This window comes from Rousettus aegyptiacus, unplaced genomic scaffold (assembly GCF_014176215.1).
Source record: "Rousettus aegyptiacus isolate mRouAeg1 unplaced genomic scaffold, mRouAeg1.p scaffold_m13_p_7, whole genome shotgun sequence".
Classification (NCBI taxonomy): Eukaryota; Metazoa; Chordata; class Mammalia; order Chiroptera; family Pteropodidae; genus Rousettus; species Rousettus aegyptiacus.
The window spans coordinates 70,741,250-70,767,331 of NW_023416310.1; the positions used below are offsets into that span (position 1 = coordinate 70,741,250).

Here is a 26,082-nt window from a genome sequence, read left to right on the forward strand (position 1 = left end):
AGAGTTGTAGAATCAATACTCCTTTCTAAGTAACTATTAGAACAAGTAAATAAAAATCAAGGATATAAAAGATTTCAACAACACTATCAACCAACTTTACCTAATGAACATTTACAGGACACTATAGCTAACAACTGCAGCACACCTGGGGAATACATAAGCTTTTCGAGTGTATGTGAAACATTCACCGAGACCTGGTGTTGGCCATAAAACGAGTCTTCATAACTGGAAAAGGATTAAGGTTATATAAAATATGTTCTCTGACATTAGGGAATTAAAAATAGAAATTGACAATTAAAAAGTACCTGGAAAATCCCTAGAATTTGGAAATTAAATGGCACAGCCCTAAATAATCCATTGATAAATGAAGGCACCATAAGGGAAATCTGAAAATATTCTGAATTGAATAGGAACAGAAACAAAACATCAAAATTTGTGGCATGCAGCTAAAGCAATGCTTAGAGGAAAATTTACAATTTGAATGATTATATTAGAAGAGTGATTTCAAATTAATGATCTAAGTTTTTACATTAAGAAGACAGAAAAGTCAAAGTAAGAAAGAAGATAATAAAGAGTGAAAAACAAGAAAGTGAAAAATACAGAGCAATATGGAAAAAAATTAATGAAATCAAAAGCTGGTTCTTTGAAAAGTTCAGCAAGATTATAAACCTCTGGCTAGATAAATTAAGAAAGAAATTAATAAACTTCTAGCTAGACTGAGTAAGAAAAAAGATAAATATCTTTCAGCAATATCAGGAAAAAGATATCAGATATAACTACAGACTCACCAGGCATTGAGAAGTTAGTGTAGGAACATTATGAAAAACTTTATGCCCACAAAGTCTACAGCACAGATGATAAGGACAAAAATTATTCGAAAGACACAAATTCCCAAAATTGACCTCAGAATAAACAATCTGAGTTAACCCGATTTATCTATAAAAAATTTTGAAGTGATTATCAGAAACCCTCTGACAAAGAAAGCTCTAGACTCATATGTCTTCACTGGTAAACACCTGTCAAATGTTTAAGTTAGAAATAACACCAATCGTACGTCAAACCTTTCATAAAACGGAGAGAGAATACTTCTCACCTCACCAGATGCGGCCAATGCTATGCCGATCCTCAAGCCAAAGACAACATGGGAAAAGTACAAACCAGCACCCCTCGTGAACACGAAACCAAAAACCCTTAGCGTAATTTCAGCACAAAATTTCAGATGCACATAGAAACGATAATGTATCATGACCACTGGACGAAGGCCAGTCCCCTCTTGTTTTCACAGGACGTTTATATGTCGTGACTAAGCGTGATTTCTGAAGAGTGCCTCGTATGTTTTTAATCGCCCTGTTTGCCTCAACGTCCTCAGTTTTCATGGTTTACGACGCTGTGTCGTCTATATACACGTGGGATGGGTTTTTTCTGCTGCATGCCCTGGTCCCACGGACATGTGAGCGCCACCAGCTGTGGGAACAACTGGGCAGCTTTTTTTTGTTCTTTTGAAGAACAGAGTGGTATGCAGAAAATAAACTGCCCCGTAAAGCTCTTAAAAAAAGAAAAAAAAAAAAATCTCGTCCTCTTTGATTGATTGACTGAAAAACTGGTTGATTCCAGGAACACGACTGGTTCAACATGCAAATATCAACCAACGTCATTAACCACGTAAATGGAGAATAACGCAGGTGCGGACGTCATCTGGAAGGATTCGACGCCTGTTCTGTGAAAATCTCACGGTGGATGAGGATGGAAAAGCTGGCCCCGACCCGACAGCCACTGCCATCAGACTCTGGGATGAAAAGCAAAAGGCTTTTCCTCGAAGACTGGGAACAAAGCAAGGATGTCCACGCGAACCGCTTACACTCAGCACTGTTCTGGGGTTTCAGGGGTAGCGCGACGAGGCAAAGAAAAAACAAAAAAACAAAGAGAAAGGAAAAGGGAATGCAGATTAGAAAGGAAGGGGGAAGGCTCGTCATTTGCAGACAACATGATCGTGTAAAAAAATCTGATTGAATCTATAAAAATCTACTAGAATTAATAATAACTACGCATAATCATTCACTAATTTAGCAAGGACAAGGTTATAAGGTCGAAACGTGAAGATTAAAAAGACTCTAATACCAAAACAAAACATAAAATACTTAGGAGTTAATCATAATGAAAGATGTATAAAGTGTCTACAGTGAAAACTACAACACATTGCTAAAAAAAAAAAAAAAAAAAAAAAAAAATTAAGCCCCAAATCAAATGGAGTGATATATCATCTTCACGGACTGGAAGACACCTCGATATTGTTAAGATGTGAGTTAGGTCCAAATTGACCTCCAACGTCAATAAATCCCAATCAAATACCAAAAAGCTTTTTTGGCACAGTATGAACAGACCATTTCTAATATTTATATAGAGGGACAAGGGCGAGAGAGCTAGAACAATTTCGGAAAAAAAGAGGAAAATGGGAAGAATGTAATAAATATTAATACATGCATATTAATTATATATCTCTTTGTATTATATAATTATTATATTACAATTTATATACAGTTTAGATATAATTATGATATACATATAATTACTCAGTTTCGAGGCTTGCCGTAGAACTATAATCATCAAGACAATGGTTTTTGTGTGAAGAAAAGCTGTAAATAAATCAATGGAACAGATCGGCGAGTCCAGAAATAGACCCGCAGCTCTACAGAGGCGCGAGAACCACTCGAAGGTGACTGGAAGGTCGTCTGCACGGGGGGCGCCGCGGGGGCTCGGACGGCCCCGTCGCGGGTTTGGGACACACAGGCCCAGGGCACGGAGGGGCGCCGGGCGCCCGCTGTCCTGCACTGGTGGCACGTTCGGGCCAGCGCCCCACCCGGCGCAGGGCTGCAGAAGGCAGTCTGGGGGAGAGAGGGTTCCGGTGGCCGTCCGGGTTGGCCAGTCCACGCGTGGGCGACACTGAGGTTCGTACTCGGCCCCGAGAGAGCCTGTGAAGATGCCCGGCACTGGCAGATGTGACGGGCAGGAGCAGCGCGGTGGCCGGGGAGTGGCCACGTCCACAGCCAGAGCTCGGCCTCTGCTCTGGCTGCAGCCGCCTCCGGCCTCTGGCCGGCCGGCGTGGGCTACTCGCTGTCCCCACGGAGGAGCTACCGGGACTCGGGGCGCACGCCGACCCTGGGCTGGTGCTCTCAGCAACCCAGTGCCCCACACGCCGCCCACCGACCCCATCCCGGCCACTGGATGCCGAGTCCTGGCGGCTCTTTAATCTCGTCCCGTCCGCTCTGCCCGCAGCAAGGGCGCGATGAGCTCACCGCCCCGCGGGGCCCCTCCGATCGCCCACCCCGCCCGAGGACACATGCAGGGCCCGGTGGCCGCCAACTGTCCAGTGCGTCCCGTCTCGTCCCCTGCAAGCCGTGGCTTCGGAACGGGGGCAATGGCCAGCGCTGAGGACCCCCAGGGTCTGGGCGTGTGTGTGTGCGCGCGTGTGTGTGCACGCACGTGTGTGCGTGAACGGCTAAGGGCCGCAGGAGGCCGCCGCTGACACGGGAGGGCTGAGCCGCGGCTCCACACGCCGCCGCCCTCGCCAGGCGGAAGCTCTGACGTCTGCGGTGTCCTGAGGCCCCGTTCGAGACGCGGGGTCCCCTGTGGCGTCGTCCGGGTCAGCTCGGGCCACCGTGACAGAATGCGCAGGCTGGGCGGGGGACCCGGGTTCTGCCCCCGGCTCCAACGACAGCTCGTCAGAGCCACAGCGTCCCCGGTACTCACAGGACACACGCGGCCGCGGACAGCACCGAACCCCCCGCAGGCCGCGTGTTTTCCCGTGGCGAAGCGTGATTTATGAAGCAGGCACGGTAAGAGATCGACCATAACTGATAAAATAGGACAATTTAAGGACTACACCTTAATGGAAATTACAGGAATGGCTTTGGGGCCACAGCGAAGTAAATTCAGGTGACCCGAACGAGCACTGTGGTCCCATGACACTTGCTCCGATGACCGATACGGTCACTGAGGGACCGAGAGTGGAGTGTGCACAGCACGGAGCCGCCGGACAAAGGGGCGACTCACGTCCCGGGCAGGACAGGGCTGGGCGGAGTGAGACTTCGTCCCGTTACTCAGAACGACGTGCAAGTTACAACCCAGGAATTGCGTATTTCTGGAATTTTCCATGTAACGTTTTTGGACTGCAGGGCTACTGAAACCGTAGAAAGCAGGACCGCAAATGAGGGGGGACGACTGCAGCTGGATTCAGACTACACGACAGCCCCGAAGCCGAATCGCAAACTAGCAGCACCTCAGGCAGACGACGGCCGCCTCTCGGGGCGGAGCCGGGACCCCCGGAAGCTCCCGCGGCCCGGTGCACATGGGGGGCACGGCGAGGCGCCGGGCCGGACGGGCGAGCAGACCGAGTCGGCCGGGTGGCACGTCCCGTCGCAGGCTTGTGTCCGCTCAGAGCCAGTTCTGAGATGACCAGGCCGGAGCCAGGGAAGCTGCCATTGCCACCGGCCCCAAGCGGAGACGTCCCACGCGACAGGTGCCTGGGCTCCTTCTGGGACCAGGGCGATGACGGCCCTGGCTCTGGTGCTCGGCTCATGCCGCCTCGTTTTATTTCTGTGCAGAATCGAGCTGGCAGGGTCCCGGGGGTGTTCGGGCCACAGCGCTCGGCCAGCGCGCCGCCTCTGCGGCCTCCGGCAGACGCCTGACCCATGCGGAGCTCACCCCACTCGCCTCTGAGAGGAGGATTCAGAGGCTCCGGTCCCCTCGGCTCCGAGCCGAGAAGCCGCCCACGTGCACGGGTCCCTCCCTGGTCACGGTGCGCAGGACGCCCTTTGTCCGGTTCACGGAACGGGCCCTGCGCACACGCGGATGCCGAGTCCGTGCCTCCCCCACGCCAGCGTCTGCCGCACGCAGAGCCCGTGCGGTGGGGTCCGAGCTGGGGCCTGGGGCTCCACGGTCTTCATGTGACGCTGGCATTTTGAGTGACGAGGCATTCCCGCCCCTTTGTCGGTCACCGGCAGCTGCCTGTAGCCACGGGACCGAACACGCAAAGGCAGTAGCTCTTCTGATCGCTGTGACAACCCTTTGCGGAGGGCTTTGGAGTCAGCCACCCTTGACGGACTGGAGCCCCGACGTCGGGGACGCTGGAGGTCTGAGGTCACGGCGAGTGAGCGGCGGGGCTGGGCCTGGGATCCGGGCCGGGGCTCCGATGCTCGCCCCCTGCCGCCCTCTGAGTGGCCTGAGAGCCGCCACTCTTGGGCGCGACGTCTCCCCTCTGTGCGGGGGGTGAAGAGCTCGCCCAGCAGGACAGCAGCGGGGACTCGGGGACTCGGGGACACGTGGAGAATAACGAGACGGAGTCAACAGAGACAGAGGTGACTTTTCGGGCTTCCTAGCGCCGGCCGTGATTAATTTGCAGCTTTTTACATGCTAATGTGTCCCTGCCCCCCGCCAGTAATAAATAACCAACATGCTTTAATACCCAGTTAGCATTCATCCCTTTCAGGTGTTGGGAGTTTGATTCTTCGCCGCAGTTCAATCACATTGAATTTCTTTAACCAGGACGGCCCCATTAAGAGTCTCCTCCAAGGACATCCTGGCAGGGTGGTGACAGTAATGGATAACGGCTGACAACAGAGAGTGGGAGCTACGACTCGGAATTCAGCAGCCACGGGGGAGAGGAGGGAAAAGCGTAAGGAAAACCAGCAGCCAGCGACGTTCGCGGAGCACGGGACTGTGACGCGGACCGACACAGGCGAGAAGCGCGGTCTCCGCCGCCGCGCCCTTGGTAACACGCCGCGCTTTGCCCGTTGCCACGACAGCAACGCGGGGCCTCCCGACCCGCGAGCGAAGGGCTCGCCACCCTCGCCGTGCACTTGAGTCACCCGGGGCCTCCTCCATCGGAGCCTCCTCAGAGCGCTGTTCCGGCAGCGAGGCCGACCGCCGAGCCGAGCCGAGCCAGCCGCGGGAGGGTCCCTTCCCCTGGGGGGGGGGGGGTTGGTTGCCCTTCGTCCTCGGAGCCCAGACTCTGTCCACGTGCCGCCATTCAACACGCGGCTACTCACACCTCTGGGGCCGGCTGAGGATGGACGCAAGCTCCCCTCTGCCCAGGGGCCTCTCCAAGAGCCCGAGCATCACTCCCGGGGTCCCTGGGGGCCCCCGGCCTTCACGGCCGGCTGGGCCTCCGGCCACCAGCCCTCTCTGCCGGCTTGGGTCTGCCCACCGCGTCCCCTGCAGGAACCACCGGACGCTTCCCGGAGGGCGCCTCTTAACTCCACTGAACCCACGTGGCCTTGGGAGCGCTTCCCGGGCGATGCTTTTAAATACCCGAAATAACGCACGGAGGATCACAGAGGAACAGCGGTACAGCCACGTGGAGTCATCAAATACCCTAAACACGCCGATATCCTAACACACGTGCTTCCTTGTTAATGCATCGAATCATATCTAGCCCTGGGGTCGAACGGGGTCCCTGTCTGAGACGGAAACGTGCAGTGTGTCAAGGCATCTGCGAAAATTAAAATATTTGTGCTTTCCGTTGGTGGCGTGGGTAAAAGTGCCACGGATGCTGCTGAATCCATGACGGGGGAGACGCTCAATGCTCGCTGGCCCGGGGAGAATGCAGGCGCGATGCCTCCCGTCGGGGTCACGGCGAAGAAGCCCCGCGCCGGGGCCGCGGCCCTGCCGCATCCTCTGAGCGCTCGCAGGCCGCCTGTCTCCCCTGCGGGACCCCAGAGGCCGGGGGCCGTCTGTCTATTTGTAGCGGCCGCAGATGTGACAGGCGTGTGACGGGCCCAGGGCGCGGGGCAGCTCTCCTCTGCGTCCGCGCGGCGGCGGGCGCCGGCTTCCCGCGTCCGTCTCCGTGCGCCGCGGTTCAGTCGCCGCCACGTGCACGCGCTGTCACGGAGGCCCGGCTCACACCTCGCGGCTCCTCGCATCGCGCATGCGTCAGCGCGTCTCCGTGGCGCCCAGCACCTCACGCCGGGGCGGTTCCAGCGCCCGGAGGCGCCCGCGAGCAGTGCCCCGCCCGGCGCGCCCGGCCCCCTCCCGGGACGCGCGGGCACGGAGCCCCCCGACCCCGCGCGGCCTCTCGCGTCCGGGTCCGTCGCGGGGCATCGTGCCCTCGGGGGGCCCTGGGGGGGGTTCTGGGGGGGCCCTCGGGGGAGGGGGCCGTGTTCACGGCCGTAGCGCCAGCACCCGGCCCTCTCCGTGGTCGCACTGTCCGTCTTGTGGCGAGAACCCGCGCCGCTTAGTGCGTCACCTGCCGAGGGACACCGTGGCTGTTAACGGATAGTCGCCCAGGGCCAGCGTGAGCCCCGCCTGCCGGGACGAGGGACGACTCCAGGTGGGACGCGTGCCCCCCCCCCCCCCGGCCTCGCAGGATGTGGGAAGCTTTTCCCGGGGCTGCTGTGAGGCGCTGGGGAGAATCCACGTGGGCCTCAGCGCGGGGCGGGGTGCACGGGAAGCGCTTCGGGGAACTGAGTCCATCAATCATCAATCACGCGGGCGCTGCGTTCACATGGCGGGACAAGCGCCAAGCAGGAGCTCGAGCGGCAGGGCGGGAGGCCTGACCTGTCCCTGCTCCAGGCCCCAGTGGGAAGAGCCCGCCGGGATGAAGCATGTGGGGGAGAGGGGAGGGGCGGGGAGGAGTGGGGGTTGGGGGGGCAGAGGACGTGAGGAGCAGGCACCAAGCAGGCCGCCTGGGGAGGGTAGCCCCAGCAGGGGCAGGACGTCCGGGCGGGACCAGGACCAAGTCTTCCGACGGCACCTACTTCTGAGCGCCCACTGTGCGCTGGCACTTTGCGGGCGCTGCGTTCACAGCGGTGAGCGGTGTAGGTGTGACCCCGCCCGCACAGCCCCCACGGTCCCGTGGGGGGATCGGGACGCAGGGGGCAAGCGCAGGGACAGACCGTGCTAGGGAGCAGTGCGGAGAGATCTGACGGACCTGACCTCGGTGTGGGGAGTAAGTGCGGGGCGGGGGTGGGGGGGAGTGGGGTTGGGGAGCTGTGGGGGGTGCGGCCAGCGGATGAGCTCGAATGCGAGCAAGGGCGCGAGGTCTCCAGGGTTAGAATTCCCTTCAAAGCGTGTTTAACCCAAAAACAAGGTGAAGAGCGGGTGGGTGACGGGTCAGGCCGACTGGAACCCTGGTGGCGGCAGGAGTTCCCGGGGCCTCCACGTGCGGACACCCCTCCCCCGCCCGCGGGCGGAGCGGCAGGCGCTGTCCCGCCTGCCTGGTCCTGGGCCCGCCCAGAAGGAACCCTGCTCCACGTCGCGGCCACAGGCCTGGGGCTCCGTGGCACGCACTTTGAGAAGAGGTGTGCCACATGCACCCGCCACCCCGGAGAGGGCGCTCCGGTCTCTGCTCAGCAGCTGGGACTCGCCAGTGGCACCGGTCACGTCCTCCTCAGGACCGGAGTTGCGTCCACAGTGCACAAGCTCAGCGACGGGGCTCCCAGGGCTCTGGCCACCCCGGGGCCTGCCGCCCGGGGTGCGGGAAGGACCCTGCCGCCCGGCTTCCCCCCTCGATCAGGGGGCGCCCGCTGTGTCGTCCCCCCATCCCGCCTCGGTTCCCGCCGGGGGATTTCAGGGGTGGCGGTTCTGAGTCCGTCCCGCATGGGGGTGGGGAGGAGGGTGCCGCGCTCGGCGGGGGGCAGGGGCAGCGCGGGGCTGGGTGGGGCTTCTGACAGCCGCGTACACCCCACCATAGGCAGCCCGCACCCCAGGCGAGGCCTGTCCCTGTGAGCGAGGTCACCACGGCAGCGTCACCCCCACTGTGGTGTGTGGCGGGTTAGCACTCGCAAAGCATCGGGCACAAAGGCTCCGGGTGAGAATGAGTGTGTGTGCCAGGCCGCGCCCTCCCCCAGGGGTCACGCCCTCCCCCAGGGGTCACGCCCTCCCCAGAGGTCACACCCTCCCCCAGGGGTCACGCCCTCCCCCAGGGCTCACACCCTCCCCAGGGGTCACACCCTCCCCCAGGGCTCACGCCCTCCCCAGAGGTCACACTCTCCCCTAGGGGTCACGCCCTCCCCAGAGGTCACACTCTCCCCTAGGGGTCACACCCTCCCCCAGAGGTCACATCAGTCCCCTCCCCCAAGAAACTCCCGCTCCAGAGGGGGAAGCACCGCTGTGCCAGAGCCATCAGGAAGCGGGAGACAAGGACATGCTGACCCGCCGGGATTAACACACAGGACGGCCTGATTTTAGCTTCCGGCTGATTTTCCACCATAACCTTGAGGACAGGATGCTAGACTCCGGGCCGACTGCTCCCCCCGACAGGTGTAATCACAGGTTGTGCAACCTAAAGGGGACGGATGGCCCCGCTGCCCTCACAAACGTTTGCTGAGTAAACACATAAACCTTGGGCAAGGGCCAGGGCCGACACCAGTGAGCTCATTTCTGGGCCCTGTAGTATTCAACATTTTTGGCAACGATGTCGGGGAAGATATAAAGGAGAATTATATCAGATCTGCAGGTCCCACAGAGTTGAAAGAGATAGTTAACATGATAAATGCGCTCATCATTATTCAAAGAGATTTGACAGGCAAGAATGTAAGGCCCAAGCCACAGATGGAATTCAATAAAAGTAGATGCAAAGTGCTGAATGTTGCCTTAAAAACGCAAGCACAGGAGGGAAGGGGCGTGGCAGGAGCCTGTGGAAAAAGAGGAGGAAAGGAAAAAATCTTGCGCGTTGACTGACTAAATCTTCAAAGTGACCCAGTAATGTCACACGGGTACTTACAAAATAGCGTAAAGTTGTACGAAGGAGGAAGACAGTGTGCGATGCAGTTCTCCATGACCCCCGACCCCAGCTCCAAGCGTGACAGTGACAGGCACGGGAGAGGTGGCCCTGGGCGACGGGTCAGAGCCTGGACAGGGGCAGCCGGTCTGGCTGACACTCTGCGAACCCTCCGCCACCCATGTCCAGGCAGCAAGCCAGGGGGACGTCTCCCTGCCAGCGTCCCCTGCCATCGGAGGGGACGCTGTGACCATGGCCTGGGGTCCGAGAGGCAGGGCGGTCTTTGGGGTGAGGGTGGGGGTGTGGCTCCCGGGTTAGGGCGGGGGCAGTGCCGCATGACCAGGAGGAACAGGACACCTGGAAGCCTCTCTCACAGACGGCCGCGGTGGACAGAGCGGCCACGGCAGACAGGACACAGAGAATGTCCGGCGGAGACGGCGTCCCCGCCCCGAGACACATTTGAGGAAAGGCAACCTGACCACAGAGAAACGACCCAGTGCGGCAAACAGGACCTGTTCACGGAGCCGGCAGAATAAGTCACCTGACTGACGCGCACACGTAGCGTCCTCAGAAAGACGCGAGAGATGTTGGCTCGACCAAGAGAGATGGAAAACGTCGCCCAAAACGGAGGCATCGGCAGGAATTTCTGAACCTGCAGGACGGATGGAGCTGGCGGCCGCGTCACCGAGCTGCAGGACTGAACGGAGGACCTCTCCCGGCTTCCAGAAACGAGGCGCCGGGCAGAGGGAAGGAGCGGTCGGGGGAAGGGGACGCGAGACCAGGCGTCCCGGCATGTCTCGCAAGGCCGATGCCGAACACAACGAGGATGCAGAGGGAGACAAAGCCAGAGAGAGTCCAGAGGAAGAGTTTCCAGAACTGAGAAGAAGACGCGCCCTCGGCTTCAGCGGACACACGGAGTGCCGGGCAGGTGGGCGGAAGACCGCGTGGGCTCGCGCGTGGGGGGGTTTCCGCATGCCGGGTGCGCGGGGGACCCCGAGGGCTGGCGGGGACCCATGGAAAGGGAAGCAGGCGGCCGGCCGGTAGCACCGGACGCGAGGGGCCGCGGGGGCAACACCGTCGTCGTTCCGAGGATAGACACCGTTCAAGCAGGAACTATGCTCAGCTAAACAGGGACACAGGGTAAACAGGGGAAAACGACGGACTGTTTTTGACACGTGCGAAGACTCAGAATGTTCGCCATCCGGAGACACATAATGAAACACCAAACGGCGCGCATCGTGAGGAGGGAACGACTCCGAGGGGAAGAAGCAGGTGCACCAACCGACGGCACCACCGGCTGCGGTCTGGACCGTGGCCCCGAATTCACACGCTGGGTCCCCCGCCCTGCGCCTCCACATGTGAGCGCCTTCGAAGGCCTTTACAGAGGCGATTAAAGTGGAAACAGGGCTTAACGAGGGTGGGGAAAGATATTCCATGCAGAGAGTAACATGGCAGGATTTTTAACAGGGACAAGCTGATTCTAAAGTTGATATAAAAATGCAAAAAAAAAAAAAAAAAAGGAAAAACTAGGGAAGTCAAAACAATATTGAAAATCTGATTTTGAAACTACTATAAAGTACAGTAATCAAGAGAGGATGGTATTATGAAGGGTCTGTCACATATATCAAGGGAACAGAACACGGTGGAGAAATAAACCTGCAGAAATATAGCCAATTGATTTTTTTTTTGGCAAAGGTTCAAAAACTACTCAACAGAAGGACAGTCTTTTCAGTAAATTGTAATGGAATAACTGGATATGCCTATGCAAAAAATGAACTTTAACATACATCTTACACCTTGGAGAAAAATTAACTCGAAGGCGATCACGTATATAAGGCTAACAACTATCAAACCTTTAGAGGAAAATGTAGAAAATATTTGTGACAATGGGTTAGACAAAGAGTTCTTAGCCAAGACACCAAAAACACAGTTCATGGAAGGAAAAATGGACAAACTGGACTTCTTGGAACTGAAACACTTTGTTCTGCAAAAGACCCTGATAAAGGAATAAAAAGACAAGCTACGGACTGGCCAGGGAAGCTGGGGGGCACATCTGCATGTCGCCCGGCTGGCAAAGAACTTGTATCTGGAATATGGAAAGGACTCTCAAAAGTTAGCTCTGAGAAAACACAAACCCAAGTTAAAAAGGAACAAGTACCTGAACAGACGCTCGGCTAAAGGGGTATATGGAAGCTAAGTGCACCATGAAAGACATCGACACCGTGAGCCATCGGAGAAACGCAGATTAAAACCGGGCTGAGACCCCACCGAACCCCTCTCAGCATCCGTAAAATGCGGCGCGCCAAATGGCCCCTGGCACTGGCGGCGGCGGAGCCACCGGGACACTCACTCGCCGCCGTGGGACCGAAAGGGTGGGCGCGAGGTGAGCCGGAGCGAGTCCTGGCGGTTTCTCGCCGAGTTCCGCGTGAGCGTCTCCAGCGGTCCCACCCCTGGGTGTCCGCGCGAGGCAACGAGACGCACGTCCCCGCGGGGGCCTGCACCCCGACGTTTCCAGCGCCGCGCGCCGTCACCCAGGCCGGGGGACAGCGCCGGCGTGAGCCGACAGGCGGGGCGCCGGGGCCCGGGGCGGCTCCGTGACCAGCGGAACACGTCACTGCTGACGGTGGCCGGGCCGCGTGTCCAGGGCCCTGTGCCGGGTGAGCGGGGCCCGGAGGTGGGGTGGGGCCGAGCACAGGCGCAGGAAGTGTGGCCGCTGCTGGAGACCACGGCCGATGAGAGGCGCCGGCAAGACCCGGGGCGGAGGGTGGGCCGACGCCCCTCCTGAGAAGGCGACGTCTCGGGACGCCTCGCGCAACGCAGCTCACAGGCCAGATAGAACCCTCGGGCCACCGCGGTGCGTAGCCGACCCCGCCAGACAGCGCAGTCCCCAGGGGGCGAAGGGGCCCGCGGGCTGGGGAGTCAGGCGGCCCCCCGCACTGCAGGGCCCCTGAGGGGCAGCGTCCCCGGGGGAGTGACGGGTCGCAGACCCCGCAGGTGCAGACAGCGAGGCTCTCGGCCGTCCCAGCGTTCGCCGAGCGGCGGGCCGAGTGCCAGCTCTGAATCTGCAGCCACCGCTTTTATGTGACTTGAGGGTCTTCCTTCACTGGATCCAGGCACCGAAAAGCGGCGGGCTGGGCGTTTGCTTTAAATCACCTGTACTCTAGCACTGCTGGTGGAACTGTGAGTTAGCGCGACCATTCTGGAAAATGGTTTGTCAGTATTAGACAGGACGACAAGTATTTGTAACCCTCTGAATCCGCTCGTGGACATGCGGCCAGGCAGAAGAGCCCGCCAGGGTGACGCGAGGCAGCCCGGGGAGCCGAGGCCGCGCCGACCTCCCCGCCGACCTCCCCGCCGTCCTCCCCACGCCCGGCAGACGGCGCTCGCGCGCTCACCAAGCACAGGCGAGAGGAAGGAAGGGGACCGTCGCACGGCCATGCCAACGAACGCCGCGCCCACACGCGCCTCCGCGGATGGAGCTCACGGGCACGCGCGGAAGGGAGGAGGCCAGGTGCGAAGGAAGCGTGCATCCCGGACGACGCCGCCCGTGTGGCGGCAGGTCACACCGCGCCGCGTTAGGTTAGCGTAAGCTTTGGGGGAGGAAGCGGTTCAAAGGGGCGGGGGGGGGGGGTGCAGTTCGATCGTTTTCTGTTTCTGGGTCACACGAGCTGTCCACGCGTGATCCGCACACTGTTTTTGTATGTATGTTACACTTCGATAAAATGCTCACACTATAAACAAACGAACAAAGTGATCCGGTTCCGAGGGCGCCCGGGCACCGGGCGCAAGCAGACCCACGCTGCCTTCGGAGGCGCACGTCCTCGATTCAGCCCTCGAAGCTTTTCCGAAGATGACGTTTCAAAATCTGCGAGCTCATAATTTAAAAAGTCATAAAACGAAAGAAGGCCCAATCACCAGCCGTTAGCGGAAGGGCGGCTGCGCCACCCCGGGAGTTCACACGGCGAACACGGACCAAATTCAGCATCTTCGATGTGCTTAAATACACGAGACCCAAAACAGAAAAAGGAGAGACCTGCTCAAAATAAACAGGCAGCTTTCTCGAAGAAGCAAATAAAACTAGAAATTAAGAACCTTACCGACTGAAGTTGAAAGCTCTCTGGAACTAGAATGGTTGTGGACGAAACACTAAGGGGTTTGGCATTTGCTTCAAAACCTCTCGCCGAGGGGAGGCGCGGGGCGTGTGGCGCCCGTGGAGACGTCCGTGACCTGGGGCAGAGGGAAAGGGGGGCTCGTCCCCTCCGTCTATCTTTGTATGTTTGAAAATGCCCATAATGATATGGCTTTTAAAGCCTTAAAGGGTGACCGCACAGTAGAAGAGATGCATCTGAAGTGACAGACAGTCAACCGAACAATAGATACGGAGAAGTTACTAGATACCAAAGCAAGACCGTATCAAGAGCGAGATGCGGGGAGGCGGAAAGGCGGGGCCGTCCGGGCGGCCGAGGCACGTGCAGACGTGCCACGCGGGGCACGAGATGGCCCGGGGAGCCGACACGCGGGGGGGGGGGGGGTGCGTAGTTAAGAAGTTTCCAGAACGGACGAAACGTGAATTTCCGCATCTGGGATGCACGACGAGCCCCAAGATGAGAAAATGAACCGTCGGCCACACGACCGCACTTTGTGGTGGAGCCGTGATGTGAACGCCATCGGGCACGACGGTGTGACGGCCGCGGGGGTCGGGCGGTGGGCCCAGGGGCCTGCGCAGGGCCCTGGGGCAGTGTGGCCGGGCCAGGCGGCCAGCGGCCGGGGGCCGAAGTGACGCACCCGTCAATGTGGCGCTGTCGGCCCCGTGCCGTTCACAGGAAAATCGAGCCGTTTTCAGACGCACAGAAATAGAGACTTCATCCGCAGCGGGCCCTCATTCGGGAAACTTCTTCGGGATGTGTTTCCAAAAGAAAGAGCAGTGCCGTCCCTCAGAAGGGAGGCCTAGAAGCAAAGGGGGCACTGGATTGACTGACGAGGTCCCTTCTGCAGGATTCGAAGACACCGGTGCGTGAACCGGCTCGGCATCTGGGACGGAATAATGCCCCTGTATCAGGGGCCAGGAGGTCAAAGAGAACAATTAACTTCACACTTAATTACATGTGAACGTTAAATGTCGAGCCTATCCACCGAGGGAGTGAGACATGCAGTGTGTAAGTTCCAATCCAAAGACCAGTGGGTGGGGAACAGATTCAGGAGGAAAACGAAACAAAAATTTCAATCAATCCTTAAGAAATGAGAAAAAAAAAAATCAAAGACGAGGAATACAGAAAGCATAAAACAAGTTAAAACAAAAGGACTGTCCAACTAGAAAATAAATCCAGCCACAACAAATAAAACCAGGACCATGCTGGGGTCGTCCCAGAAATACAAGGTTGGTTTACCTTTAGAAAATATTATGTTGAAATTTGATTCATTAGCAGAGAAAGGAAGAAGTTGTATATAGTCACTTTCGATACTGTAGAAAAAGCAACAATAAAATGCAACATTCATTCATGATGAAATACATTGGCAAGCTAGAAAAGGAAAGGAAGTAAACGTTTTTAACCTAATTAACTATATCCACGAAAATCCTCCAGCAAATATAGCAGTTAGAGGTGAAACTCTGAAAGTTTTTCCTTCAAGATGGAGGCGGAATGCAGACACCCACTGCTCCTGTTCAGCGCTTTACGGAGACGCTAGACGGCGCAGTAAGAAAGTAACACTCATAATTCACGAATGATATTGTTGTCTACATAGAAAACCAAAAAAAAAAAAATCTAGAAACTAATTATTAGAATTAAAAGCAGTTTAGGATAACTATGACTCGAAGATTAAATATTTTTTAAAAATCAGCTGTTTTTCTAGCCGGCAGCTAACATAAATGCAGTTTTAAAAGATACTCTGTAACAGCAGTAAAAACAAAAGCTGCTAGGATTAAGTTGGAGAAAATCCAGGTGAGACTTTTACAGAGCGATGCAAAGACGTGATGAAAAGACCCTGCAGAAGCCCTCAACGAACGCGACGACAAGTCACGTTCGCGGATGGAAACAGTCGAGGTGGTTAAAGGTGCCCGACGTAGAGCTACAGCCACGAGACGAGTGGCCCCCCCGGAAGTTTGAGAGACGGGGCATCGGGAGGGACGCGGCGCCTGAGACCGGCTCGCGGGGAGCGGAGACCGGCAGGGACGCCGAGAGGGGTGCCTGGCGAACCGCGGGGGGCTGGGCGTGGACTCGCGGGAGCATGAAAGCTCCGGGGGCCGCCGTGCTTCCCGGGGCTTTCCCCCAGGAACCCCGCTCCGCTCGCCCAGGTGGCTCTGGCGGGGGCGGGGCGAGAGGAGCCCCTGAGACGGACGCGGAGCCTCCTCGCGCCAAAGGGTGGCCGCTGCGCCTTTACCGTGCACACGCGGTACCTGGGCATCCTGTTAAAGTGCAGAGTCTAATTCAGCGGGTCTGGGGCGGGGCCTGAGAACCTGCATTTCTAACCGGCTCCCAGGTGAGGTGATGATGCTGGTCCACGGACCACACCCCGAGTCGCAAAGGGACGTGAGGCAACTTTATGAGGTGACAGAAATGTCCTACATCTTGATTGTGGTTGTGGTTAATCTGGGTATAAACATTTATTAAAACTCACTGGACTGCACATCCACAGCGGGTAGGTTTCATTGTATGTAAATTATACTTTAACAAAGTAGATTTTAGAGGAAAAATCATTCTAGATGTCTTATAGCTCTAAATGTGAAAGAAAGGAAACTAAACTTGGGGACTCGGGGTAGGCAAATCTTTCTTAAACAGGACTCAAAAAAGAATCATAAGGAAAACACCTGCATGACTTGGACTACGTCAAAGTTTAAAAACTCCTGTTCATCAGTGGACTCTATTAGGAGAGTGAAAAGGCAAGCCACAACTGAAGAAAGAGATCTGCGATACATACACCTGACAAGGGACTCCTACTTATCATATATAAAGAGCTACTACAGTTCAATAAGAACGAGATAACCCAAGAGGAAAATAGGCAAAATGCTTGAACGAGTACTTCACAAAGGAGGAGACTCAAAATGGCCAATTAACACGTGGAACGATGCTCAACTTAGTCACATGTGAAACGCACATCAAAACCACAAGATTATTTGTTTTGGCTGCACACCCACCAGAGGCGCTACGACGAACAGACACGACTGGGCGTGGGCCAAGGTGTGGAGCGCCTGGAGCTCCCATCCGGCGCGGACGGCGGTGCGGGCCGCGCCTAGAGCTCCCATCCGCCGCCGACAGCGCTGTAGACCGCACCAACACTCCGGGAACACCGCCGGCAGTGTTTATCAGTGTTTACTGGATGTGAGCACACGCTAAGATCCAGCAAACCCACTCTCGGGTGGAAATATAAACGAGCGTCTCCAAAAGGTACGTATAAGGACGTTCGTAGCAGCCTCATCCAGAATGGCCGGAAGTTGAAAACAGCTCGAACACCCGTCAGTAGTAGAATACACGAAGTGTGGAATATTCATAAAACAGACTTATTGGCAAAAAAATACGAAAGAACTATAGGCAGCGACACGGGTAAAGCCAGAGCCGACCTGTTGAATTTGCATTTTGAACAGATGAGCACCGCTTTTGGAAGACATGGAGGTCCCGCGCACTATTTGGGACATCCCTATACCAAAATTTATTATTCTATTGAAAGTCGTCATTAATCGCGATGTTATTTTAGCGGGTCATAGTCTGTTTCCTGCCCCGGGTGCGGGTGACACTTGCTGAGGACCCGGTGAGCTTCGCGCCGAGCATGTGCACACGTCTCTTGTACCTGCTTCAGTACAGAGTTTATCTGAAACAACGAGACTGATCCGGGCCCGGGTCCCACTGGGGGCGGCTCCGCCTCTTGCCAGGTCCCCCGTCTGCTCTCCTCGCTGCTGCCCACGAGCGTTTGAACCCGCACATCCAGCCCGGCTCAAGGCCGCTGCTCGCGACCAGCGGGTGGGCCTTGCCCATGGGACAGCGTCTGCCTCCTCGGAGCAGCACGTGGGGGCCCTCGGTGGCCCTCGGTGGCCCCCTCCTCCCTGTCCCCACATCCTCACAGCTCCTTCCCAGTACGGACACTAACCACGCCCCCGCTCTGCCCTGCGTGGCCTCCCTGCCTTGGCGGCCTCCCCGCAGGTCTCTGCTGGCAAAGGCCTCGTTACTGTCCCAGGCTCGGTTCAGCGTCCACCGGCTCTGGGGCGGGGGGCTTTCCTGCTCCCTCGGGCAGACTGGGGTGCTCCTGCCCCTCAGACCTGTCTTCGCCGTGTGCCTCATTTGTCACAACTGTGTTATCTTGCCGCGACTGTCTCAGCAGACCACAGGCTTGCCGGGGTGGGGACCCCGGCTTTCCCTCTCCCTCTCCCTCACCGAGCGGGGTGCCCGCGGAGGGCAGACACTGGGCGTGTGCCGAGGGGCGAACGAGTGGGTGGTACTGGACGTTAACGTCCGGGCTCAGGCAGGGGGACGCTCGCCGATGTTCTGCGAAAGAGTTCGGACGTGGCCGGGCCCTTCAGAAATGGCCCCAGGTCACCCTGCGAATGAGCAGCCCACGGCTGTCTCGAGGGCGCACTGATCACGTGTCTCCCGGAGCGACGTGCTCGCCGCGCGTGCTGGGCGCTCGGTGGATGGCGGCTGGTTCGACGTCCCGTGAGAAGGGTGCCGTGGTCCCCCTTCCACAGGAGAGGGAGGCGCGGAGAAGCCCGGCGGCTTGTCCAGGCTCACGTGGCTGGCCGGAGGCGGGACCGTGCCCGCCGCATGTGCTTATCTGTGAGTGCGCCAGGCGCCAAGTCACGCCAGTGCCAGGGGACGGGGGAGGTGCCCGCTCTGCCCCCGGCGCCGCCTGACTCAGGCAGCCTTTCTGTCCCCCTCAAATCAGTCTCCGTGGGTGGCCAGCCCCTCCCCCGTGGAATGGTCCCTGGGGACGGAGCACGGACCCAAACCCCGAAACGCAGTGTTCAGCTCTGTCTAGAGCCTCTCAACTCCTGCCTGAGGTTTTCAGGTTTGAAGCAAAACAAAAATCTGATTCACTGTTTCCAGTCCTACAGGAAACGCAAGTGCTTTTTCTGCCACTACCAAAAAAAAAAAAATAATAATAATCAGAAAAAAAAAAACAACCCTTATGTCGTAAAAGAGGTTTGAACGCTCCTTGTTTCACTCGGCAAACATTGTTCATGACCAAGGCCGCGGGGAACGGGGGAAGGGGGCGGCACACACTCCAGTGGACACGCTCGCTCATGAGTAAGAGCTCCGGCAACGCGCTCGACTCGGAACCGCCGCCGGCGAGGAGAAGTGCCCCAAAGCTGTGCTTAGACCGAATAACGGGAGGACAGATGGGTCCCCCGGGTCTCCGAGGCGCGTCCGTGCCTACGGGGGGGCTGGGCGCGGAGGCTGCGTGTGGAGTCCTGGCAGAAAGCAGGAGGCATTAATGACACTCAAGGTGAAAGAGGGGAGGCGCGTGGATTTGGGGACGGGGGCGTTTTCTCATCAGCTAGCGAAAGTAGATGTTTCTGGATATCGCCACTGCATGCCCACAGGCTGCAGGGCACACGCCCCTCCGGAAATTCTGGGGAGACCTGCTGTTCCCAGCTGCAGGGCGCAGTTAACCCCGCAGAGCTGGGTAGGAAGGGCGCACCCCTCCGGGAGCCAAAAACTCACCCTGGGAAAACTCCCCCCACCCGCTGCGTAGAGGCGCCATGAAGTGTTGGGGACACAGGGTGGGGGGGGCGGGTGGACTGCAGGTGCACTCTGCCGAGGAGCCGGCAGGCGCCGGGCGAAGCTCCTGGCTCCCCCCGCCCGCCTGGGGGCCGTGGAAAATGCACAGGCAGATCCCACCTGCTCCCAGCGGCCTCGCCCCGGCCACCGCGGGGGAGGGCGGGACCCACGGGAATGCGTGACAGGCAGCCATCCTGTCCCCTCCCGCCCCCACGCTCCTCGGAGCAACTCTGTGCTGTGGGAAGGGATCGTTTAGTTCCATCTTGCTTGTGAAGAAACAGAGCCTGAGGACAGTGGTTTGCTCAAGGGCACGGCGCAGTCGTGGATTTTCAAAGCTGGGCTCCTGCAGGCGAGCAAGGGTGGGGATGGCTACGGAGGCCCCGGGCTGCAGTGCCCAGGCCCAGCCCACGTGCAGTCCGGCCGCTGCCCGCCAGGCCGGGCCCTCAAGGAGAAACCCGATCGCCACCCCACGCCCTGTCTCGGCGTCGCACTGCACACAGAAGAAGGCTGAGGCCCTAGGGAGCAGGGACCCGGCCGCGAATGCCCGGCGGGTCAGGGGCCCAGGGCCCCACGGTGTCCCGAGCATGCCATACCACGTGCCCCGCTGCGGGGTAAGCAGGTCCCCGTGGAAAGATGCACAAACGAGGCCAAGCACGACGCTCTTCCCGACCCGGCCAGAGCGATGGGCTTTCTGCGCGGGGCGGGGGTGACTCCTCGCCTCAGGCGGGAACCGAGGGTCCCTCTGGGGGTTTTAGCCTGAGCGCCTGGCAGGGCGGGCAAGAGGACTTCGAGATGGAAAAGTCAGAAGCCTGTGAACCTGCCCTGGCCTGGGACAGGAGCCGAGACAGCTCCCGTCAGAGCCGGGAGTCCAAGGGCGGTCTGAGCGGGAGACGCGGGCGCAGGGCCGGGCGGCCGCGGAGGGAGCAGCGGCCCAGGCACTCTGCCCTCAGAGGGCCCGGACGTGAGCCATCAGGAAGGAGACGCTGGGAAGGGGCGGCCAGTCAGGCAGGAGAAAGACCCGGGGCGCGGGGACCCCACAGCCCAATGACGCCGTGTCCCGGGAGGAGAGACGGACGGACTGCGACCACGGCCGCCGAGAGTCGGGCGCTAGAAGGACCCGGTTCCCGCGCTGAAGCTCTGACCCTCCGAATGCGGCTGCCGTTGGAGACGAGGCCTTTGAAGAGGGGACCACGTTAAAGCCAAGCCATCCGGGCGAGCCCGAATCCAGAACGACTGGTGTCCTTGTCACAAGACATGGGACGCACAGAGAGACAGCGGGGGCCGTGCGTACAGAAGACGGACCTCGCCGGCGGCTGTCCACAGGGCAAGGGGCTTTGCCGGTGGCTGTCCACACGGCAAGGGGCTGGCGCCTCCGGGGCTGAGGGGATAAATGTCCGCCGTTTAAGCGCCCCCGAACTCGCACAGGAGGGGTGCGGACCGACAGCAGCAGGTAACAGGAAAGCCAGGTGGGCGGTTCGTGTGTCTGTGTGTCTGTGTGTCTGTGTTTGCTTAGGGGTGGGCGGAACGGCCACGGGTCTGTGCTGGTGGGAATGTCCCTGTGGGGAAGGGAGGAAAAGATGGCGGCGCAGGGGAGAAGGGACAAGGGGCAGCCGGCGGACGAGTGTCTCCGGGGGCCCCCTGGACTCCGTGCCTTGTGGGGGGGGCCTGGGGGGTGTGGGGGTAGGAGGGGCTGTGGACCCGGACACCCAGGTAAGAGGCAGGGTGGTCGCCGGCGGGAGCGAAACTCGAGCTGGGGCCCCGAGAGAACGCGAGTGTGACTCCCTTTACGCGGGGTTCAAGGACGGGCCGAGGGGGCTGGGGTTAGTGACTGGGGAGGGCCCTGAGGACCCCCCCCTCCCTGGGTGCCTGGAAAGGCCCGGCGCCTTCTTGGCCTTGATCTGGGCTGACCTTGATCAGGGGCGTGGCCGGCATGGGCACATGTGAACACTCAGCCAGTCCCGCACCTCAGACCTGGGGCGTCTGCAGCGCGTGCTGCCCCTGATAGTTAAAAGTCCTTTTTTAAAATTGGTTCTGCCTTTCGCCAGGAGCGCCATGGCCCTGGACTCCTCACTGGGACAGGGCCGAAACTGGAAGTCGCTCCCCGAGGAAAGCCGTTCCCATAAGTGGGCAGGCTCGGCTGCGGCCAGGGGCAGGAGGCGGGGCGCACGCCGGCCCCTCTGCGTGACCGGGCTCTTCGCGCCGTTGTCTTCGTTATAGAGACAGTAGACACCCATGGTAGGAACAAACGAAAGAGAAGGACACGCAATAAATACTAAAATCCTCATCCTTCGACCAGACCACCGAACCCGCGAGCTGCAGGTGCCTGCACTGTGGAAGCCTTTTCTTCTATTTGCTGGAGTTTTCCTCCAGAAACTCCCCATAGTTTTCCTAGATCCTCCCCACCCCCAACTCTGGCTCACTGATGGCCTCACAGAATTCCACTGTATGGACGGACCTTGCCTTTGAGGTCATTTGTGTGGTTTCAAGCTTTTCCCCATATAAACAATGCGACAATTAATGGAGGGAGGGAAATGATGGACAAGTTCCGAGCCACCGTTTCTTGGACGCGAACTCCTGGGCCCCAGGGTTTCCTCGTTCATCGTGCTGGTAAATACGATGGCCGAATCCACACATGAGGGCGCCCGCTTCCTCTCTCCCCGGCCGACAGCTGCTTTTATCAAACCTTTGATCTTCGCCCAGCCGACAGGTGAGAAGTGGCGAGTCCCTGCGGCATCGCTTCCCATGTTTTTAATGAGAAACGAAGCGTGTTGGTTGCTGTGTTCATTCTCTTGGTTCCGATCCTTTCGGCATCTGTCTCCTGGGGGGGGGTCTCTCCTCAGTCCAGCGCTGGGGTCTGCAGGCGGGGGTGCCGGCCTGCGCCTTTCGCCGGCTCTGCAGAGCCTGGCCACGCCCACCCGGGCCACGCCCTGGCCAGCCCACCCAGGCCACGCCCACCACCGCAGAGCCTGGCCACGCCCACCCCGTCTGCAGCCTGGCGCTTCACAGAAAAACACTTGCCGACTGCTGCATCTAATTGGTTTTTTTGGAAGAGTTCCTTGTACATTAAGGAAATGGCTCTTTGTCAGACACATTCTGTTTTGCATGTAACTCGTCGCTCTGTTCTCCTTCCTATCCTTGACTCTAAAAAAATAAAAATAACCGAGTCGGAGGTCCATACTTAACGGCAGACGGCCCCCGAGCACTCGCGTGTCCACCGTGCGTCTGGGAACACTTAGCTCCGTGTTAGTTTAGGGGGGTGTTCCATACCCAAGTCACATCTGCGGCAGTCGAGGCTCAGAGCCCTCGGTGGCTTCCCGGGGGTCGCACAGCGCGTCCATGGCGGAGGCGGGACGGACGCCCTCCCCGCCTGGCGCCAGCCGGGGCCGCAGGTCTCCCCACCAGGGCATCTCGCTCTGCGGGGATGGAGCCAGCCCAGGGGTGGCGGCGCCGCAGAAAGCCGAGTCTGCCGGGCGTTGCCTTTGCCGCCCGCAGGGTCCGTGAGGGACCCAGGCAGAGGGCGTGGGAGTCCCCGCCTTGCCACTGTCACACTGGGCTGTGGAAACTGCACGTTCCTGAGTTGGAGTGAGGCAGGAAGGAAGGTCACAGCCTCTGAGCAGAAAGCCCAGGGGACAACCCTCCTTTGGGTTACGGGGTTTGCCTGCCAATCCCTCCAGCCCACCCACTTGTGAGGGGTGCATGGCCCACTGAGGAACAGGCCCCAGTGGGGCAGGGAGGGGCAGAGAACTGTGGGTAACAGGTGTGCCTGGGGGGGCCCACGATGGGGGGGCCACAGGGAAGAGAGAGCTGGAGCCTGAGGAGACAGGGCTACACCTTGCCTCTGGGCCACGACACCCATCCTGCAAACCTGAGGGTGACCATTACAGCCTCAGAGCCCTGGGCAAATCACAACCAAAAATATTACCCCGGAGATCAAGCCACTGGCTCAGAGCAGGAGCCGCTGGATGCGGCGGTCAGGGAGGTGGCCCGGGCCGAGCTCTCTGCCACTCGCGGGGGCCGTGTTCGTCCACACCGCGTGGCTCACCGGGGCAGCTAACGCCTGTGAATCTGCCCGCTAAAGTCTTCTTCAGCAGAAAAGCGTTTTTACAGGGTTTCCTTAAAAGTTGCTTTTACAGGGTTTCCTTAAAAGTTCCTTTTCTTTCTGTTTCCGTATTTAAATCAATTCAAATGTTTTCTGGACCGATGGGGAAATGCAGTGTATCCACGGGGTAGATGTCCCTAATCCTCACAATGGCCCTGGAAGACGGGGACCGCGGACCAGGAAACGGGGGCCACCTTCCAGCCCCCCATCTGGACCTCACCGTCCAGCCTCTCACCCTCCCCAGATCTCGGGAATGACAGCCAAGGTAATAATGTCAAGTGTCATGTTTTCTCATTTTATGCTCCGTGTGACTGACGAGGCTGGACGTGATCAGTGTCAGCGTCCTGACTGCCCTGGGGAGAACAAACGCCCAGTGCTGCCTGACGGCCGGCCTGGCCCAGGTCCCAGGGCCCGCGCACACGCGCAGTGCTGCGGGCCGCGGCCTGTGCGCCTCCCACTCGCCCACGCAGCCGCATGCCGGAGGGGGCGGTGCCTCATGCCGCCTCCCCCCGGTCCGGCTTTCATGTGAAACACGAGTTCGTGGACCTGGACTTGCGGTCGGGCTGAGTCAGGGTGGTCATCGGGGCTGCAGCTGAGCCCCGTGCGCATCTCCAGGGGCACTGCCCCCGAGGCCGAGCCCCGCGCTCGCCGGTTTTCAACGGATCTCAGGAGACCCCGGTCTGCAGGGTCTGATGCCCCTTTATGTCGTGAGGGTCCGAGCTTCAGGACTGGGCCCGGCCTTTCCTGTGTGAGGTGCTGTGAGGAGCTGTACTGACGGGGGTGTCTTCATTCTCCACACCCCCAACCAGAGCGCCCCCCCAAACCAGAGTGCCCCTAAACCAGAGCACCCCCAAACTAGAGCGGCCCCCCACAACCCATAGCACACCCTGCAAATCAGAGCATCTTCATTCTCCACACCCCAAACCAGAGCAGCCCCCCGCAAACCAGAGCACCCTCAAACCAGAGCAGCCCCCCAAACCAGAGTGCCCCCCCAAACCAGAGCATCTTCATTCTCCACTGCCCCCCAAACCAGAGCACTCCCCAAAACAGAGCATCTTCATTCTCCACTCCCCAAACCAAAGCAGCCCCCTGCAAACCAGAACACCGCCAAACCAGAGCAGCCCCCCCCAAACCAGAGCAGCTCCCCCAACCAGAGCATCGTCATTCTCCACCAGTACCCCCCCCCCCAGACACACAGAGCCTCAGCCCTGGGAAGCAAGTCTTGTCTCTGAAGGATGGAGAAAGACCGCATCGGAGAGTGGGGGGGCGGGCAGCACCGTCCCGGCCTGGCCTGGCCTCGCCCACGAGTCTCTGGCCCTCTGGGTCCCACTGCCTCCCCTCCCGTGATTCTGTTACCTAGTCTGAGTCTCAGCCACACCCTGGACATGGCGCACGCGGTCCGTGTGGCCCGAGCGGCTGAGGGCGAGGACGCCTGGGTCTCGCATCGGTCCCGCGCGGCCCCCACGGCGCCCGACACAGCATCTCGTACGTGGTGCCCGCTCACGGATTCAAGCGAGGGCCGCCATCGTTAGAGGAGTCAGGTCGACAGATTCTTTTAAAACATCACGTAAAGGATGAGTGAGCAAACAAAGCGTGGTCCATCCAGACAGCAGGTCGTCCTTCAGCCTTAGAAGGGAGGTTCTGACGCACGCTACGCCGTGGACCGACCTGGAGGACGTCGTGCTCAGTGAAAGGAGCTGGACACAGAAGGACCCATGCTGTGTGATTCCACTAGCCTGAGGTCCCCAGAGCCATCGAATTCGCAGGCAGGAGTAGCAAGGTGGGTGCCGGGGCTGGGGGCGGGGGGTGGGGCGTAGTGTTTAATGGGGACAGAGTCTCGGTTTGGGAAGGTGGAACATTCTGGAGAGTGAGCACAGCGCTGGGAGTGTGCTCAGCGCCACGGAGCTGGCCGCTGGCAAGTGGTTACGATGGCAGATTCGTGTCATGTCTACTTTATGACGGTTAGAAAAGTCACACAGAGGATCGCTGTACACAGACGCAAGACTTTGGCCTGGTGGGCCACCAGCCTTCCCTGATGCAGATGCTGGTGACATCTAGGACCGTCCGCAAACTTTCCCGACCTGATAGGGCTGAGCGCCTGGCTCTCAGACCCCTGGCCCAGGGCGGAGGCATCACTTCCTTACAGCTAGCTGTGCACAGTGCAGGGAAGTGCAGAGAAGCCTGATTCAGGGAAGGAGGGGAGCACGGAGCCGGGGTGGCACCCCTGTGTTCATGCTAGCGCGGGGCGGGGATGGGGGGGCGCGTTCCCCGCAGCGCCCAGCAGGGCCCAGGGCCGGCGCGCCCGGCCGTCTGGCGCCAGCCGCCTCTTTTCCTGGCTGGTACATCGGCCCCCTCATACCCCCACATACCCGAGGGGTGACAGTGTCAGGAGAAACGACTTTCGACTATAGCGCGGAGGCTTCGGGAGCGCACCCTGCGCACGCTCCGTGTGGTCCCAGGCCGGGGCTGTGCAGGTGGCGCTGGCCTGACCCTCACGACCATGCGGGAAGCGGGGCGGTTCCGGCGGTTCCGATGGTGCGTTCACGGCACGGCGCGGGGCA

At 58.9% G+C, this 26,082-nt stretch overlaps 1 protein-coding gene across 2 annotated transcripts in view; it reads right to left on the reverse strand.

Annotated features, from left to right (window-relative positions):
* The window catches only part of CARD11 (caspase recruitment domain family member 11), a 74,780-nt gene that overhangs the window by 47,862 nt on the left and 836 nt on the right, over positions 1–26,082 (reverse strand). Inside the window, exon 1 of one of the 2 annotated variants that reach the window (XM_036224622.1) lies at positions 24,878–25,291. The exons of the other annotated variant lie outside the window; for it this stretch is intronic. The gene's annotated coding sequence lies outside the window, so the exon portion shown is untranslated. Of the gene's footprint in view, positions 1–24,877; positions 25,292–26,082 lie in introns of those variants that run through there. 2 annotated transcript variants of the gene reach the window in all.